A 17,963-nucleotide genomic window follows, 5' to 3' on the forward strand; every position below is an offset into this window, starting at 1 on the left:
TCAACTCCTTTAAATTGCAGTTTTCTGATGTGGAATGAAGTGGAAACCTCCCACACGCTCATCGGGGGGCCCGGAAGGACCCAAACATGCAAAAAAAGACAAATTTTTTCAGGTGTCGATTTTTGGAAAAAACGTAAGGGGTTAACCTTGGTTTTTTTTTTCAAAAAAATTTTTTTCAACTCCTTTAAATTGCAGTTTTCTGATGTGGAATGAAGTGGAAACCTCCCACACGCTCATCGTGGGGCCCGGAAGGACCCATAAATGCAAAAAAAGACACATTTTTTCAGGTGTCGATTTTTGGAAAAAACGTAAGGGGTTAACCTTGGTTTTTTTTTTCAAAAAATTTTTTTTCAACTCCTTTAAATTGCAGTTTTCTGATGTGGAATGAAGTGGAAACCTCCCACACGCTCATCGTGGGGCCCGGAAGGACCCATAAATGCAAAAAAAGACACATTTTTTCAGGTGTCGATTTTTGGAAAAAACGTAAGGGGTTAACCTTGGTTTTTTTTTTCAAAAAAAATTTTTTCAACTCCTTTAAATTGCAGTTTTCTGATGTGGAATGAAGTGGAAACCTCCCACACGCTCATCGGGGGGCCCGGAAGGACCCATAAATGCAAAAAAAGACAAATTTTTTCAGGTGTCGATTTTTGGAAAAAACGTAAGGGGTTAACCTTGTTTTTTTTTTCAAAAACATTTTTTTCAACTCCTTTAAATTGCAGTTTTCTGATGTGGAATGAAGTGGAAACCTCCCACACGCTCATCGGGGGTCCCGGAAGAACCCATAAATGCAAAAAAAGACAAATTTTTTCAGGTGTCGATTTTTGGAAAAAACGTAAGGGGTTAACCTTGGTTTTTTTTTCAAAAAGAATTTTTTCAACTCCTTTAAATTGCAGTTTTCTGATGTGGAATGAAGTGGAAACCTCCCACACGCTCATCGGGGGGCCCGGAAGGACCCATAAATGCAAAAAAAGACAAATTTTTTCAGGTGTCGATTTTTGGAAAAAACGTAAGGGGTTAACCTTGGTTTTTTTTTCAAACTTTTTTTTTTCAAGTCCTTTAAATTGCAGTTTTCTGATGTGGAATGAAGTGGAAACCTCCCACATGCTCATCGGGGGTCCCGGAAGGACCCATAAATGCAAAAAAAGACAACTTTTTTCAGGTGTCGATTTTTGGAAAAAACGTAAGGGGTTAACCTTGGTTTTTTTTTTCAAAAATAATTTTTTCAACTCCTTTAAATTGCAGTTTTCTGATGTGGAATGAAGTGGAAACCTCCCACACGCTCATCGGGGGGCCCGGAAGGACCCATAAATGCAAAAAAAGACACATTTTTTCAGGTGTCGATTTTTGGAAAAAACGTAAGGGGTTAACCTTGGGTTTTTTTTTCAAAAAAATTTTTTTCAACTCCTTTAAATTGCAGTTTTCTGATGTGGAATGAAGTGGAAACCTCCCACACGCTCATCGGGGGGCCCGGAAGGACCCATAAATGCAAAAAAAGACAAATTTTTTCAGGTGTCGATTTTTGGAAAAAACGTAAGGGGTTAACCTTGGTTTTTTTTTTCAAAAAAATTTTTTTCAACTCCTTTAAATTGCAGTTTTCTGATGTGGAATGAAGTGGAAACCTCCCACACGCTCATCGTGGGGCCCGGAAGGACCCATAAATGCAAAAAAAGACACATTTTTTCAGGTGTCGATTTTTGGAAAAAACGTAAGGGGTTAACCTTGGTTTTTTTTTTCAAAAAAAATTTTTTCAACTCCTTTAAATTGCAGTTTTCTGATGTGGAATGAAGTGGAAACCTCCCACACGCTCATCGGGGGGCCCGGAAGGACCCATAAATGCAAAAAAAGACAAATTTTTTTAGGTGTCGATTTTTGGAAAAAACGTAAGGGGTTAACCTTGGTTTTTTTTTCAAACTTTTTTTTTTCAAGTCCTTTAAATTGCAGTTTTCTGATGTGGAATGAAGTGGAAACCTCCCACATGCTCATCGGGGGTCCCGGAAGGACCCATAAATGCAAAAAAAGACAAATTTTTTCAGGTGTCGATTTTTGGAAAAAACGTAAGGGGTTAACCTTGGTTTTTTTTTTCAAAAATAATTTTTTCAACTCCTTTAAATTGCAGTTTTCTGATGTGGAATGAAGTGGAAACCTCCCACACGCTCATCGTGGGGCCCGGAAGGACCCATAAATGCAAAAAAAGACACATTTTTTCAGGTGTCGATTTTTGGAAAAAACGTAAGGGGTTAACCTTGGTTTTTTTTTTCAAAAAATTTTTTTTCAACTCCTTTAAATTGCAGTTTTCTGATGTGGAATGAAGTGGAAACCTCCCACACGCTCATCGGGGGGCCCGGAAGGACCCAAACATGCAAAAAAAGACAAATTTTTTCAGGTGTCGATTTTTGGAAAAAACGTAAGGGGTTAACCTTGGTTTTTTTTTTCAAAAAAATTTTTTTCAACTCCTTTAAATTGCAGTTTTCTGATGTGGAATGAAGTGGAAACCTCCCACACGCTCATCGTGGGGCCCGGAAGGACCCATAAATGCAAAAAAAGACACATTTTTTCAGGTGTCGATTTTTGGAAAAAACGTAAGGGGTTAACCTTGGTTTTTTTTTTCAAAAAATTTTTTTTCAACTCCTTTAAATTGCAGTTTTCTGATGTGGAATGAAGTGGAAACCTCCCACACGCTCATCGTGGGGCCCGGAAGGACCCATAAATGCAAAAAAAGACACATTTTTTCAGGTGTCGATTTTTGGAAAAAACGTAAGGGGTTAACCTTGGTTTTTTTTTTCAAAAAAAATTTTTTCAACTCCTTTAAATTGCAGTTTTCTGATGTGGAATGAAGTGGAAACCTCCCACACGCTCATCGGGGGGCCCGGAAGGACCCATAAATGCAAAAAAAGACAAATTTTTTCAGGTGTCGATTTTTGGAAAAAACGTAAGGGGTTAACCTTGTTTTTTTTTTCAAAAACATTTTTTTCAACTCCTTTAAATTGCAGTTTTCTGATGTGGAATGAAGTGGAAACCTCCCACACGCTCATCGGGGGTCCCGGAAGAACCCATAAATGCAAAAAAAGACAAATTTTTTCAGGTGTCGATTTTTGGAAAAAACGTAAGGGGTTAACCTTGGTTTTTTTTTCAAAAAGAATTTTTTCAACTCCTTTAAATTGCAGTTTTCTGATGTGGAATGAAGTGGAAACCTCCCACACGCTCATCGGGGGGCCCGGAAGGACCCATAAATGCAAAAAAAGACAAATTTTTTCAGGTGTCGATTTTTGGAAAAAACGTAAGGGGTTAACCTTGGTTTTTTTTTCAAACTTTTTTTTTTCAAGTCCTTTAAATTGCAGTTTTCTGATGTGGAATGAAGTGGAAACCTCCCACATGCTCATCGGGGGTCCCGGAAGGACCCATAAATGCAAAAAAAGACAACTTTTTTCAGGTGTCGATTTTTGGAAAAAACGTAAGGGGTTAACCTTGGTTTTTTTTTTCAAAAATAATTTTTTCAACTCCTTTAAATTGCAGTTTTCTGATGTGGAATGAAGTGGAAACCTCCCACACGCTCATCGGGGGGCCCGGAAGGACCCATAAATGCAAAAAAAGACACATTTTTTCAGGTGTCGATTTTTGGAAAAAACGTAAGGGGTTAACCTTGGGTTTTTTTTTCAAAAAAATTTTTTTCAACTCCTTTAAATTGCAGTTTTCTGATGTGGAATGAAGTGGAAACCTCCCACACGCTCATCGGGGGGCCCGGAAGGACCCATAAATGCAAAAAAAGACAAATTTTTTCAGGTGTCGATTTTTGGAAAAAACGTAAGGGGTTAACCTTGGTTTTTTTTTTCAAAAAAATTTTTTTCAACTCCTTTAAATTGCAGTTTTCTGATGTGGAATGAAGTGGAAACCTCCCACACGCTCATCGTGGGGCCCGGAAGGACCCATAAATGCAAAAAAAGACACATTTTTTCAGGTGTCGATTTTTGGAAAAAACGTAAGGGGTTAACCTTGGTTTTTTTTTTCAAAAAAAATTTTTTCAACTCCTTTAAATTGCAGTTTTCTGATGTGGAATGAAGTGGAAACCTCCCACACGCTCATCGGGGGGCCCGGAAGGACCCATAAATGCAAAAAAAGACAAATTTTTTTAGGTGTCGATTTTTGGAAAAAACGTAAGGGGTTAACCTTGGTTTTTTTTTCAAACTTTTTTTTTTCAAGTCCTTTAAATTGCAGTTTTCTGATGTGGAATGAAGTGGAAACCTCCCACATGCTCATCGGGGGTCCCGGAAGGACCCATAAATGCAAAAAAAGACAAATTTTTTCAGGTGTCGATTTTTGGAAAAAACGTAAGGGGTTAACCTTGGTTTTTTTTTTCAAAAATAATTTTTTCAACTCCTTTAAATTGCAGTTTTCTGATGTGGAATGAAGTGGAAACCTCCCACACGCTCATCGTGGGGCCCGGAAGGACCCATAAATGCAAAAAAAGACACATTTTTTCAGGTGTCGATTTTTGGAAAAAACGTAAGGGGTTAACCTTGGTTTTTTTTTTCAAAAAATTTTTTTTCAACTCCTTTAAATTGCAGTTTTCTGATGTGGAATGAAGTGGAAACCTCCCACACGCTCATCGGGGGGCCCGGAAGGACCCAAACATGCAAAAAAAGACAAATTTTTTCAGGTGTCGATTTTTGGAAAAAACGTAAGGGGTTAACCTTGGTTTTTTTTTTCAAAAAAATTTTTTTCAACTCCTTTAAATTGCAGTTTTCTGATGTGGAATGAAGTGGAAACCTCCCACACGCTCATCGTGGGGCCCGGAAGGACCCATAAATGCAAAAAAAGACACATTTTTTCAGGTGTCGATTTTTGGAAAAAACGTAAGGGGTTAACCTTGGTTTTTTTTTTCAAAAAATTTTTTTTCAACTCCTTTAAATTGCAGTTTTCTGATGTGGAATGAAGTGGAAACCTCCCACACGCTCATCGTGGGGCCCGGAAGGACCCATAAATGCAAAAAAAGACACATTTTTTCAGGTGTCGATTTTTGGAAAAAACGTAAGGGGTTAACCTTGGTTTTTTTTTTCAAAAAAAATTTTTTCAACTCCTTTAAATTGCAGTTTTCTGATGTGGAATGAAGTGGAAACCTCCCACACGCTCATCGGGGGGCCCGGAAGGACCCATAAATGCAAAAAAAGACAAATTTTTTCAGGTGTCGATTTTTGGAAAAAACGTAAGGGGTTAACCTTGTTTTTTTTTTCAAAAACATTTTTTTCAACTCCTTTAAATTGCAGTTTTCTGATGTGGAATGAAGTGGAAACCTCCCACACGCTCATCGGGGGTCCCGGAAGAACCCATAAATGCAAAAAAAGACAAATTTTTTCAGGTGTCGATTTTTGGAAAAAACGTAAGGGGTTAACCTTGGTTTTTTTTTCAAAAAGAATTTTTTCAACTCCTTTAAATTGCAGTTTTCTGATGTGGAATGAAGTGGAAACCTCCCACACGCTCATCGGGGGGCCCGGAAGGACCCATAAATGCAAAAAAAGACAAATTTTTTCAGGTGTCGATTTTTGGAAAAAACGTAAGGGGTTAACCTTGGTTTTTTTTTCAAACTTTTTTTTTTCAAGTCCTTTAAATTGCAGTTTTCTGATGTGGAATGAAGTGGAAACCTCCCACATGCTCATCGGGGGTCCCGGAAGGACCCATAAATGCAAAAAAAGACAACTTTTTTCAGGTGTCGATTTTTGGAAAAAACGTAAGGGGTTAACCTTGGTTTTTTTTTTCAAAAATAATTTTTTCAACTCCTTTAAATTGCAGTTTTCTGATGTGGAATGAAGTGGAAACCTCCCACACGCTCATCGGGGGGCCCGGAAGGACCCATAAATGCAAAAAAAGACACATTTTTTCAGGTGTCGATTTTTGGAAAAAACGTAAGGGGTTAACCTTGGGTTTTTTTTTCAAAAAAATTTTTTTCAACTCCTTTAAATTGCAGTTTTCTGATGTGGAATGAAGTGGAAACCTCCCACACGCTCATCGGGGGGCCCGGAAGGACCCATAAATGCAAAAAAAGACAAATTTTTTCAGGTGTCGATTTTTGGAAAAAACGTAAGGGGTTAACCTTGGTTTTTTTTTTCAAAAAAAATTTTTTCAACTCCTTTAAATTGCAGTTTTCTGATGTGGAATGAAGTGGAAACCTCCCACACGCTCATCGTGGGGCCCGGAAGGACCCATAAATGCAAAAAAAGACACATTTTTTCAGGTGTCGATTTTTGGAAAAAACGTAAGGGGTTAACCTTGGTTTTTTTTTTCAAAAAAAATTTTTTCAACTCCTTTAAATTGCAGTTTTCTGATGTGGAATGAAGTGGAAACCTCCCACACGCTCATCGGGGGGCCCGGAAGGACCCATAAATGCAAAAAAAGACAAATTTTTTTAGGTGTCGATTTTTGGAAAAAACGTAAGGGGTTAACCTTGGTTTTTTTTTCAAACTTTTTTTTTTCAAGTCCTTTAAATTGCAGTTTTCTGATGTGGAATGAAGTGGAAACCTCCCACATGCTCATCGGGGGTCCCGGAAGGACCCATAAATGCAAAAAAAGACAACTTTTTTCAGGTGTCGCTTTTTGGAAAAAACGTAAGGGGTTAACCTTGGTTTTTTTTTTCAACTTTTTTTTTCAACTCCTTTAAATTGCAGTTTTCTGATGTGGAATGAAGTGGAAACCTCCCACACGCTCATCGGGGGTCCCGGAAGGACCCATAAATGCAAAAAAAGACAAATTTTTTCAGGTGTCGATTTTTGGAAAAAACGTAAGGGGTTAACCTTGGTTTTTTTTTTCAAAAAGAATTTTTTCAACTCCTTTAAATTGCAGTTTTCTGATGTGGAATGAAGTGGAAACCTCCCACACGCTAATCGTGGGGCCCGGAAGGACCCATAAATGCAAAAAAAGACACATTTTTTCAGGTGTCGATTTTTGGAAAAAACGTAAGGGGTTAACCTTGGTTTTTTTTTTTCAAAAATTTTTTTTTCAACTCCTTTAAATTGCAGTTTTCTGATGTGGAATGAAGTGGAAACCTCCCACACGCTCATCGGGGGGCCCGGAAGGACCCATAAATGCAAAAAAAGACAAATTTTTTCAGGTGTCGATTTTTGGAAAAAACGTAAGGGGGTTAACCTTGGTTTTTTTTTTCAAAAAAATTTTTTTCAACTCCTTTAAATTGCAGTTTTCTGATGTGGAATGAAGTGGAAACCTCCCACACGCTCATCGTGGGGCCCGGAAGGACCCATAAATGCAAAAAAAGACACATTTTTTCAGGTGTCGATTTTTGGAAAAAACGTAAGGGGTTAACCTTGGTTTTTTTTTTCAAAAAAATTTTTTTCAACTCCTTTAAATTGCAGTTTTCTGATGTGGAATGAAGTGGAAACCTCCCACACGCTCATCGGGGGGCCCGGAAGGACCCATAAATGCAAAAAAAGACACATTTTTTCAGGTGTCGATTTTTGGAAAAAACGTAAGGGGTTAACCTTGGTTTTTTTTTTCAAAAAATTTTTTTTCAACTCCTTTAAATTGCAGTTTTCTGATGTGGAATGAAGTGGAAACCTCCCACACACTCATCGGGGGGCCCGGAAGGACCCATAAATGCAAAAAAAGACAAATTTTTTCAGGTGTCGATTTTTGGAAAAAACGTAAGGGGTTAACCTTGGTTTTTTTTTCAAACTTTTTTTTTTCAAGTCCTTTAAATTGCAGTTTTCTGATGTGGAATGAAGTGGAAACCTCCCACATGCTCATCGTGGGGCCCGGAAGGACCCATAAATGCAAAAAAAGACACATTTTTTCAGGTGTCGATTTTTGGAAAAAACGTAAGGGGTTAACCTTGGTTTTTTTTTTCAAAAAAATTTTTTTCAACTCCTTTAAATTGCAGTTTTCTGATGTGGAATGAAGTGGAAACCTCCCACACGCTCATCGGGGGGCCCGGAAGGACCCATAAATGCAAAAAAAGACACATTTTTTCAGGTGTCGATTTTTGGAAAAAACGTAAGGGGTTAACCTTGGGTTTTTTTTTCAAAAAAATTTTTTTCAACTCCTTTAAATTGCAGTTTTCTGATGTGGAATGAAGTGGAAACCTCCCACACGCTCATCGGGGGGCCCGGAAGGACCCATAAATGCAAAAAAAGACAAATTTTTTCAGGTGTCGATTTTTGGAAAAAACGTAAGGGGTTAACCTTGGTTTTTTTTTTCAAAAAAATTTTTTTCAACTCCTTTAAATTGCAGTTTTCTGATGTGGAATGAAGTGGAAACCTCCCACACGCTCATCGTGGGGCCCGGAAGGACCCATAAATGCAAAAAAAGACACATTTTTTCAGGTGTCGATTTTTGGAAAAAACGTAAGGGGTTAACCTTGGTTTTTTTTTTCAAAAAAAATTTTTTCAACTCCTTTAAATTGCAGTTTTCTGATGTGGAATGAAGTGGAAACCTCCCACACGCTCATCGGGGGGCCCGGAAGGACCCATAAATGCAAAAAAAGACAAATTTTTTTAGGTGTCGATTTTTGGAAAAAACGTAAGGGGTTAACCTTGGTTTTTTTTTCAAACTTTTTTTTTTCAAGTCCTTTAAATTGCAGTTTTCTGATGTGGAATGAAGTGGAAACCTCCCACATGCTCATCGGGGGTCCCGGAAGGACCCATAAATGCAAAAAAAGACAACTTTTTTCAGGTGTCGCTTTTTGGAAAAAACGTAAGGGGTTAACCTTGGTTTTTTTTTTCAACTTTTTTTTTCAACTCCTTTAAATTGCAGTTTTCTGATGTGGAATGAAGTGGAAACCTCCCACACGCTCATCGGGGGTCCCGGAAGGACCCATAAATGCAAAAAAAGACAAATTTTTTCAGGTGTCGATTTTTGGAAAAAACGTAAGGGGTTAACCTTGGTTTTTTTTTTCAAAAAGAATTTTTTCAACTCCTTTAAATTGCAGTTTTCTGATGTGGAATGAAGTGGAAACCTCCCACACGCTAATCGTGGGGCCCGGAAGGACCCATAAATGCAAAAAAAGACACATTTTTTCAGGTGTCGATTTTTGGAAAAAACGTAAGGGGTTAGCCTTGGTTTTTTTTTTCAAAAATTTTTTTTTCAACTCCTTTAAATTGCAGTTTTCTGATGTGGAATGAAGTGGAAACCTCCCACACGCTCATCGGGGGTCCCGGAAGGACCCATAAATGCAAAAAAAGACAAATTTTTTCAGGTGTCGATTTTTGGAAAAAACGTAAGGGGTTAACCTTGGTTTTTTTTTTCAAAAAGAATTTTTTCAACTCCTTTAAATTGCAGTTTTCTGATGTGGAATGAAGTGGAAACCTCCCACACGCTCATCGTGGGGCCCGGAAGGACCCATAAATGCAAAAAAAGACACATTTTTTCAGGTGTCGATTTTTGGAAAAAACGTAAGGGGTTAACCTTGGTTTTTTTTTTCAAAAAAAATTTTTTCAACTCCTTTAAATTGCAGTTTTCTGATGTGGAATGAAGTGGAAACCTCCCACACGCTCATCGTGGGGCCCGGAAGGACCCATAAATGCAAAAAAAGACACATTTTTTCAGGTGTCGATTTTTGGAAAAAACGTAAGGGGTTAACCTTGGTTTTTTTTTTCAATAAATTTTTTTTCAACTCCTTTAAATTGCAGTTTTCTGATGTGGAATGAAGTGGAAACCTCCCACACGCTCATCGGGGGGCCCGGAAGGACCCATAAATGCAAAAAAAGACAAATTTTTTCAGGTGTCGATTTTTGGAAAAAACGTAAGGGGTTAACCTTGGTTTTTTTTTTCAAAAAAATTTTTTTCAACTCCTTTAAATTGCAGTTTTCTGATGTGGAATGAAGTGGAAACCTCCCACACGCTCATCGGGGGGCCCGGAAGGACCCATAAATGCAAAAAAAGACAAATTTTTTCAGGTGTCGATTTTTGGAAAAAACGTAAGGGGTTAACCTTGTTTTTTTTTTCAAAAACATTTTTTTCAACTCCTTTAAATTGCAGTTTTCTGATGTGGAATGAAGTGGAAACCTCCCACACGCTCATCGGGGGGCCCGGAAGGACCCATAAATGCAAAAAAAGACCATTTTTTTCAGGTGTCGATTTTTGGAAAAAACGTAAGGGGTTAACCTTGGTTTTTTTTTCAAACTTTTTTTTTTCAAGTCCTTTAAATTGCAGTTTTCTGATGTGGAATGAAGTGGAAACCTCCCACATGCTCATCGGGGGTCCCGGAAGGACCCATAAATGCAAAAAAAGACAACTTTTTTCAGGTGTCGATTTTTGGAAAAAACGTAAGGGGTTAACCTTGGTTTTTTTTTTCAAAAAGAATTTTTTCAACTCCTTTAAATTGCAGTTTTCTGATGTGGAATGAAGTGGAAACCTCCCACACGCTCATCGTGGGGCCCGGAAGGACCCATAAATGCAAAAAAAGACACATTTTTTCAGGTGTCGATTTTTGGAAAAAACGTAAGGGGTTAACCTTGGTTTTTTTTTTCAAAAAAATTTTTTTCAACTCCTTTAAATTGCAGTTTTCTGATGTGGAATGAAGTGGAAACCTCCCACACGCTCATCGGGGGGCCCGGAAGGACCCATAAATGCAAAAAAAGACAAATTTTTTTAGGTGTCGATTTTTGGAAAAAACGTAAGGGGTTAACCTTGGTTTTTTTTTCAAACTTTTTTTTTTCAAGTCCTTTAAATTGCAGTTTTCTGATGTGGAATGAAGTGGAAACCTCCCACATGCTCATCGGGGGTCCCGGAAGGACCCATAAATGCAAAAAAAGAAAACTTTTTTCAGGTGTCGCTTTTTGGAAAAAACGTAAGGGGTTAACCTTGGTTTTTTTTTTCAACTTTTTTTTTCAACTCCTTTAAATTGCAGTTTTCTGATGTGGAATGAAGTGGAAACCTCCCACACGCTCATCGGGGGTCCCGGAAGGACCCATAAATGCAAAAAAAGACAAATTTTTTAAGGTGTCGATTTTTGGAAAAAACGTAAGGGGTTAACCTTGGTTTTTTTTTTCAAAAAGAATTTTTTCAACTCCTTTAAATTGCAGTTTTCTGATGTGGAATGAAGTGGAAACCTCCAACACGCTAATCGTGGGGCCCGGAAGGACCCATAAATGCAAAAAAAGACACATTTTTTCAGGTGTCGATTTTTGGAAAAAACGTAAGGGGTTAACCTTGGTTTTTTTTTTCAAAAAAATTTTTTTCAACTCCTTTAAATTGCAGTTTTCTGATGTGGAATGAAGTGGAAACCTCCCACACGCTCATCGGGGGGCCCGGAAGGACCCATAAATGCAAAAAAAGACAAATTTTTTCAGGTGTCGATTTTTGGAAAAAACGTAAGGGGTTAACCTTGGTTTTTTTTTTCAAAAAATTTTTTTTCAACTCCTTTAAATTGCAGTTTTCTGATGTGGAATGAAGTGGAAACCTCCCACACGCTCATCGTGGGGCCCGGAAGGACCCATAAATGCAAAAAAAGACACATTTTTTCAGGTGTCGATTTTTGGAAAAAACGTAAGGGGTTAACCTTGGGTTTTTTTTTCAAAAAAAATTTTTTCAACTCCTTTAAATTGCAGTTTTCTGATGTGGAATGAAGTGGAAACCTCCCACACGCTCATCGGGGGGCCCGGAAGGACCCATAAATGCAAAAAAAGACACATTTTTTCAGGTGTCGATTTTTGGAAAAAACGTAAGGGGTTAACCTTGGTTTTTTTTTTTAAAAATTTTTTTTTCAACTCCTTTAAATTGCAGTTTTCTGATGTGGAATGAAGTGGAAACCTCCCACACGCTCATCGGGGGGCCCGGAAGGACCCATAAATGCAAAAAAAGACAAATTTTTTCAGGTGTCGATTTTTGGAAAAAACGTAAGGGGTTAACCTTGGTTTTTTTTTCAAACTTTTTTTTTTCAAGTCCTTTAAATTGCAGTTTTCTGATGTGGAATGAAGTGGAAACCTCCCACATGCTCATCGGGGGTCCCGGAAGGACCCATAAATGCAAAAAAAGACAACTTTTTTCAGGTGTCGATTTTTGGAAAAAACGTAAGGGGTTAGCCTTGGTTTTTTTTTTCAACTTTTTTTTTCAACTCCTTTAAATTGCAGTTTTCTGATGTGGAATGAAGTGGAAACCTCCCACACGCTCATCGGGGGGCCCGGAAGGACCCATAAATGCAAAAAAAGACACATTTTTTCAGGTGTCGATTTTTGGAAAAAACGTAAGGGGTTAACCTTGGTTTTTTTTTTCAAAAATTTTTTTTTCAACTCCTTTAAATTGCAGTTTTCTGATGTGGAATGAAGTGGAAACCTCCCACACGCTCATCGGGGGGCCCGGAAGGACCCATAAATGCAAAAAAAGACAAATTTTTTCAGGTGTCGATTTTTGGAAAAAACGTAAGGGGTTAACCTTGGTTTTTTTTTTCAAAAAAATTTTTTTCAACTCCTTTAAATTGCAGTTTTCTGATGTGGAATGAAGTGGAAACCTCCCACACGCTCATCGGGGGGCCCGGAAGGACCCATAAATGCAAAAAAAGACAAATTTTTTCAGGTGTCGATTTTTGGAAAAAACGTAAGGGGTTAACCTTGTTTTTTTTTTCAAAAACATTTTTTTCAACTCCTTTAAATTGCAGTTTTCTGATGTGGAATGAAGTGGAAACCTCCCACACGCTCATTGGGGGGCCCGGAAGGACCCATAAATGCAAAAAAAGACCATTTTTTTCAGGTGTCGATTTTTGGAAAAAACGTAAGGGGTTAACCTTGGTTTTTTTTTCAAACTTTTTTTTTTCAAGTCCTTTAAATTGCAGTTTTCTGATGTGGAATGAAGTGGAAACCTCCCACATGCTCATCGGGGGTCCCGGAAGGACCCATAAATGCAAAAAAAGACAACTTTTTTCAGGTGTCGATTTTTGGAAAAAACGTAAGGGGTTAACCTTGGTTTTTTTTTTCAAAAAGAATTTTTTCAACTCCTTTAAATTGCAGTTTTCTGATGTGGAATGAAGTGGAAACCTCCCACACGCTCATCGTGGGGCCCGGAAGGACCCATAAATGCAAAAAAAGACACATTTTTTCAGGTGTCGATTTTTGGAAAAAACGTAAGGGGTTAACCTTGGTTTTTTTTTTCAAAAAAATTTTTTTCAACTCCTTTAAATTGCAGTTTTCTGATGTGGAATGAAGTGGAAACCTCCCACACGCTCATCGGGGGGCCCGGAAGGACCCATAAATGCAAAAAAAGACAAATTTTTTTAGGTGTCGATTTTTGGAAAAAACGTAAGGGGTTAACCTTGGTTTTTTTTTCAAACTTTTTTTTTTCAAGTCCTTTAAATTGCAGTTTTCTGATGTGGAATGAAGTGGAAACCTCCCACATGCTCATCGGGGGTCCCGGAAGGACCCATAAATGCAAAAAAAGACAAATTTTTTAAGGTGTCGATTTTTGGAAAAAACGTAAGGGGTTAACCTTGGTTTTTTTTTTCAAAAAGAATTTTTTCAACTCCTTTAAATTGCAGTTTTCTGATGTGGAATGAAGTGGAAACCTCCCACACGCTAATCGTGGGGCCCGGAAGGACCCATAAATGCAAAAAAAGACACATTTTTTCAGGTGTCGATTTTTGGAAAAAACGTAAGGGGTTAACCTTGGTTTTTTTTTTCAAAAAATTTTTTTTCAACTCCTTTAAATTGCAGTTTTCTGATGTGGAATGAAGTGGAAACCTCCCACACGCTCATCGGGGGGCCCGGAAGGACCCATAAATGCAAAAAAAGACAAATTTTTTCAGGTGTCGATTTTTGGAAAAAATGTAAGGGGTTAACCTTGGTTTTTTTTTTCAAAAAAATTTTTTTCAACTCCTTTAAATTGCAGTTTTCTGATGTGGAATGAAGTGGAAACCTCCCACACGCTCATCGTGGGGCCCGGAAGGACCCATAAATGCAAAAAAAGACACATTTTTTCAGGTGTCGATTTTTGGAAAAAACGTAAGGGGTTAACCTTGGTTTTTTTTTTCAAAAAATTTTTTTTCAACTCCTTTAAATTGCAGTTTTCTGATGTGGAATGAAGTGGAAACCTCCCACACGCTCATCGGGGGGCCCGGAAGGACCCATAAATGCAAAAAAAGACACATTTTTTCAGGTGTCGATTTTTGGAAAAAACGTAAGTGGTTAACCTTGTTTTTTTTTTCAAAAACATTTTTTTCAACTCCTTTAAATTGCAGTTTTCTGATGTGGAATGAAGTGGAAACCTCCCACACGCTCATCGGGGGGCCCGGAAGGACCCATAAATGCAAAAAAAGACCATTTTTTTCAGGTGTCGATTTTTGGAAAAAACGTAAGGGGTTAACCTTGGTTTTTTTTTCAAACTTTTTTTTTTCAAGTCCTTTAAATTGCAGTTTTCTGATGTGGAATGAAGTGGAAACCTCCCACACGCTCATCGGGGGGCCCGGAAGGACCCATAAATGCAAAAAAAGACAAATTTTTTCAGGTGTCGATTTTTGGAAAAAACGTAAGGGGTTAACCTTGTTTTTTTTTTCAAAAAATTTTTTTTCAACTCCTTTAAATTGCAGTTTTCTGATGTGGAATGAAGTGGAAACCTCCCACACGCTCATCGGGGGGCCCGGAAGGACCCATAAATGCAAAAAAAGACAATTTTTTTCAGGTGTCGATTTTTGGAAAAAACGTAAGGGGTTAACCTTGGTTTTTTTTTCAAACTTTTTTTTTCAAGTCCTTTAAATTGCAGTTTTCTGATGTGGAATGAAGTGGAAACCTCCCACACGCTCATCGGGGGGCCCGGAAGGACCCATAAATGCAAAAAAAGACAAATTTTTTCAGGTGTCGATTTTTGGAAAAAACGTAAGGGGTTAACCTTGGTTTTTTTTTTCAAAAAAATTTTTTTTAACTCCTTTAAATTGCAGTTTTCTGATGTGGAATGAAGTGGAAACCTCCCACACGCTCATCGGGGGGCCCGGAAGGACCCATAAATGCAAAAAAAGACAAATTTTTTCAGGTGTCGATTTTTGGAAAAAACGTAAGGGGTTAACCTTGTTTTTTTTTTTCAAAAAATTTTTTTTCAACTCCTTTAAATTGCAGTTTTCTGATGTGGAATGAAGTGGAAACCTCCCATACGCTCATCGGGGGGCCCGGAAGGACCCATAAATGCAAAAAAAGACAAATTTTTTCAGGTGTCGATTTTTGGAAAAAACGCAAGGGGTTAACCTTGTTTTTTTTTTCAAAAACATTTTTTTCAACTCCTTTAAATTGCAGTTTTCTGATGTGGAATGAAGTGGAAACCTCCCACACGCTCATCGGGGGGCCCGGAAGGACCCATAAATGCAAAAAAAGACCATTTTTTTCAGGTGTCGATTTTTGGAAAAAACGTAAGGGGTTAACCTTGGTTTTTTTTTTAAACTTTTTTTTTTCAAGTCCTTTAAATTGCAGTTTTCTGATGTGGAATGAAGTGGAAACCTCCCACATGCTCATCGGGGGTCCCGGAAGGACCCATAAATGCAAAAAAAGACAACTTTTTTCAGGTGTCGATTTTTGGAAAAAACGTAAGGGGTTAACCTTGGTTTTGTTTTTCAAAAAGAATTTTTTCAACTCCTTTAAATTGCAGTTTTCTGATGTGGAATGAAGTGGAAACCTCCCACACGCTCATCGGGGGGCCCGGAAGGACCCATAAATGCAAAAAAAGACACATTTTTTCAGGTGTCGATTTTTGGAAAAAACGTAAGGGGTTAACCTTGGTTTTTTTTTCAAACTTTTTTTATTCAAGTCCTTTAAATTGCAGTTTTCTGATGTGGAATGAAGTGGAAACCTCCCACACGCTCATCGGGGGGCCCGGAAGGACCCATAAATGCAAAAAAAGACCATTTTTTTCAGGTGTCGATTTTTGGAAAAAACGTAAGGGGTTAACCTTGGTTTTTTTTTTCAAACTTTTTTTTTTCAAGTCCTTTAAATTGCAGTTTTCTGATGTGGAATGAAGTGGAAACCTCCCACATGCTCATCGGGGGTCCCGGAAGGACCCATAAATGCAAAAAAAGACACATTTTTTCAGGTGTCGATTTTTGGAAAAAACGTAAGGGGTTAACCTTGGGTTTTTTTTTCAAAAAATTTTTTTTCAACTCCTTTAAATTGCAGTTTTCTGATGTGGAATGAAGTGGAAACCTCCCACACGCTCATCGGGGGGCCCGGAAGGACCCATAAATGCAAAAAAAGACCATTTTTTTCAGGTGTCGATTTTTGGAAAAAACGTAAGGGGTTAACCTTGGTTTTTTTTTCAAACTTTTTTTTTTCAAGTCCTTTAAATTGCAGTTTTCTGATGTGGAATGAAGTGGAAACCTCCCACATGCTCATCGGGGGTCCCGGAAGGACCCATAAATGCAAAAAAAGACAACTTTTTTCAGGTGTCGATTTTTGGAAAAAACGTAAGGGGTTAGCCTTGGTTTTTTTTTTCAACTTTTTTTTTCAACTCCTTTAAATTGCAGTTTTCTGATGTGGAATGAAGTGGAAACCTCCCACACGCTCATCGGGGGTCCCGGAAGGACCCATAAATGCAAAAAAAGACACATTTTTTCAGGTGTAGATTTTTGGAAAAAACGTAGGGGGTTAACCTTGGTTTTTTTTTTCAAAAAGAATTTTTTCAACTCCTTTAAATTGCAGTTTTCTGATGTGGAATGAAGTGGAAACCTCCCACACGCTAATCGTGGGGCCCGGAAGGACCCATAAATGCAAAAAAAGACAAATTTTTTCAGGTGTCGATTTTTGGAAAAAACGTAAGGGGTTAACCTTGGGTTTTTTTTTCAAAAAATTTTTTTTCAACTCCTTTAAATTGCAGTTTTCTGATGTGGAATGAAGTGGAAACCTCCCACACGCTCATCGGGGGGCCCGGAAGGACCCATAAATGCAAAAAAAGACAATTTTTTTCAGGTGTCGATTTTTGGAAAAAACGTAAGGGGTTAACCTTGGTTTTTTTTTTCAAAAAAAAATTTTTCAACTCCTTTAAATTGCAGTTTTCTGATGTGGAATGAAGTGGAAACCTCCCACACGCTCATCGTGGGGCCCGGAAGGACCCATAAATGCAAAAAAAGACACATTTTTTCAGGTGTCGATTTTTGGAAAAAACGTAAGGGGTTAACCTTGGTTTTTTTTTTCAAAAAATTTTTTTTCAACTCCTTTAAATTGCAGTTTTCTGATGTGGAATGAAGTGGAAACCTCCCACACGCTCATCGGGGGGCCCGGAAGGACCCATAAATGCAAAAACAGACAAATTTTTTCAGGTGTCGATTTTTGGAAAAAACGTAAGGGGTTAACCTTGGTTTTTTTTTTCAAAAAATTTTTTTTCAACTCCTTTAAATTGCAGTTTTCTGATGTGGAATGAAGTGGAAACCTCCCACACGCTCATCGGGGGGCCCGGAAGGACCCATAAATGCAAAAAAAGACAAATTTTTTCAGGTGTCGATTTTTGGAAAAAACGTAAGGGGTTAACCTTGGTTTTTTTTTCAAAAAATTTTTTTTCAACTCCTTTAAATTGCATTTTTCTGATGTGGAATGAAGTGGAAACCTCCCACACGCTCATCGGGGGGCCCGGAAGGACCCATAAATGCAAAAAAAGACAATTTTTTTCAGGTGTCGATTTTTGGAAAAAACGTAAGGGGTTAACCTTGGTTTTTTTTTCAACTTTTTTTTTCAACTCCTTTAAATTGCAGTTTTCTGATGTGGAATGAAGTGGAAACCTCCCACACGCTCATCGGGGGCCCCGGAAGGACCCATAAATGCAAAAAAAGACAAATTTTTTCAGGTGTCGATTTTTGGAAAAAACGTAAGGGGTTAACCTTGTTTTTTTTTTCAAAAACATTTTTTTCAACTCCTTTAAATTGCAGTTTTCTGATGTGGAATGAAGTGGAAACCTCCCACACGCTCATCGGGGGGCCCGGAAGGACCCATAAATGCAAAAAAAGACCATTTTTTTCAGGTGTCGATTTTTGGAAAAAACGTAAGGGGTTAACCTTGGTTTTT

This window comes from Doryrhamphus excisus, chromosome 15 (genome assembly GCF_030265055.1).
Source record: "Doryrhamphus excisus isolate RoL2022-K1 chromosome 15, RoL_Dexc_1.0, whole genome shotgun sequence".
In the NCBI taxonomy this organism is placed as follows: domain Eukaryota; kingdom Metazoa; phylum Chordata; class Actinopteri; order Syngnathiformes; family Syngnathidae; genus Doryrhamphus; species Doryrhamphus excisus.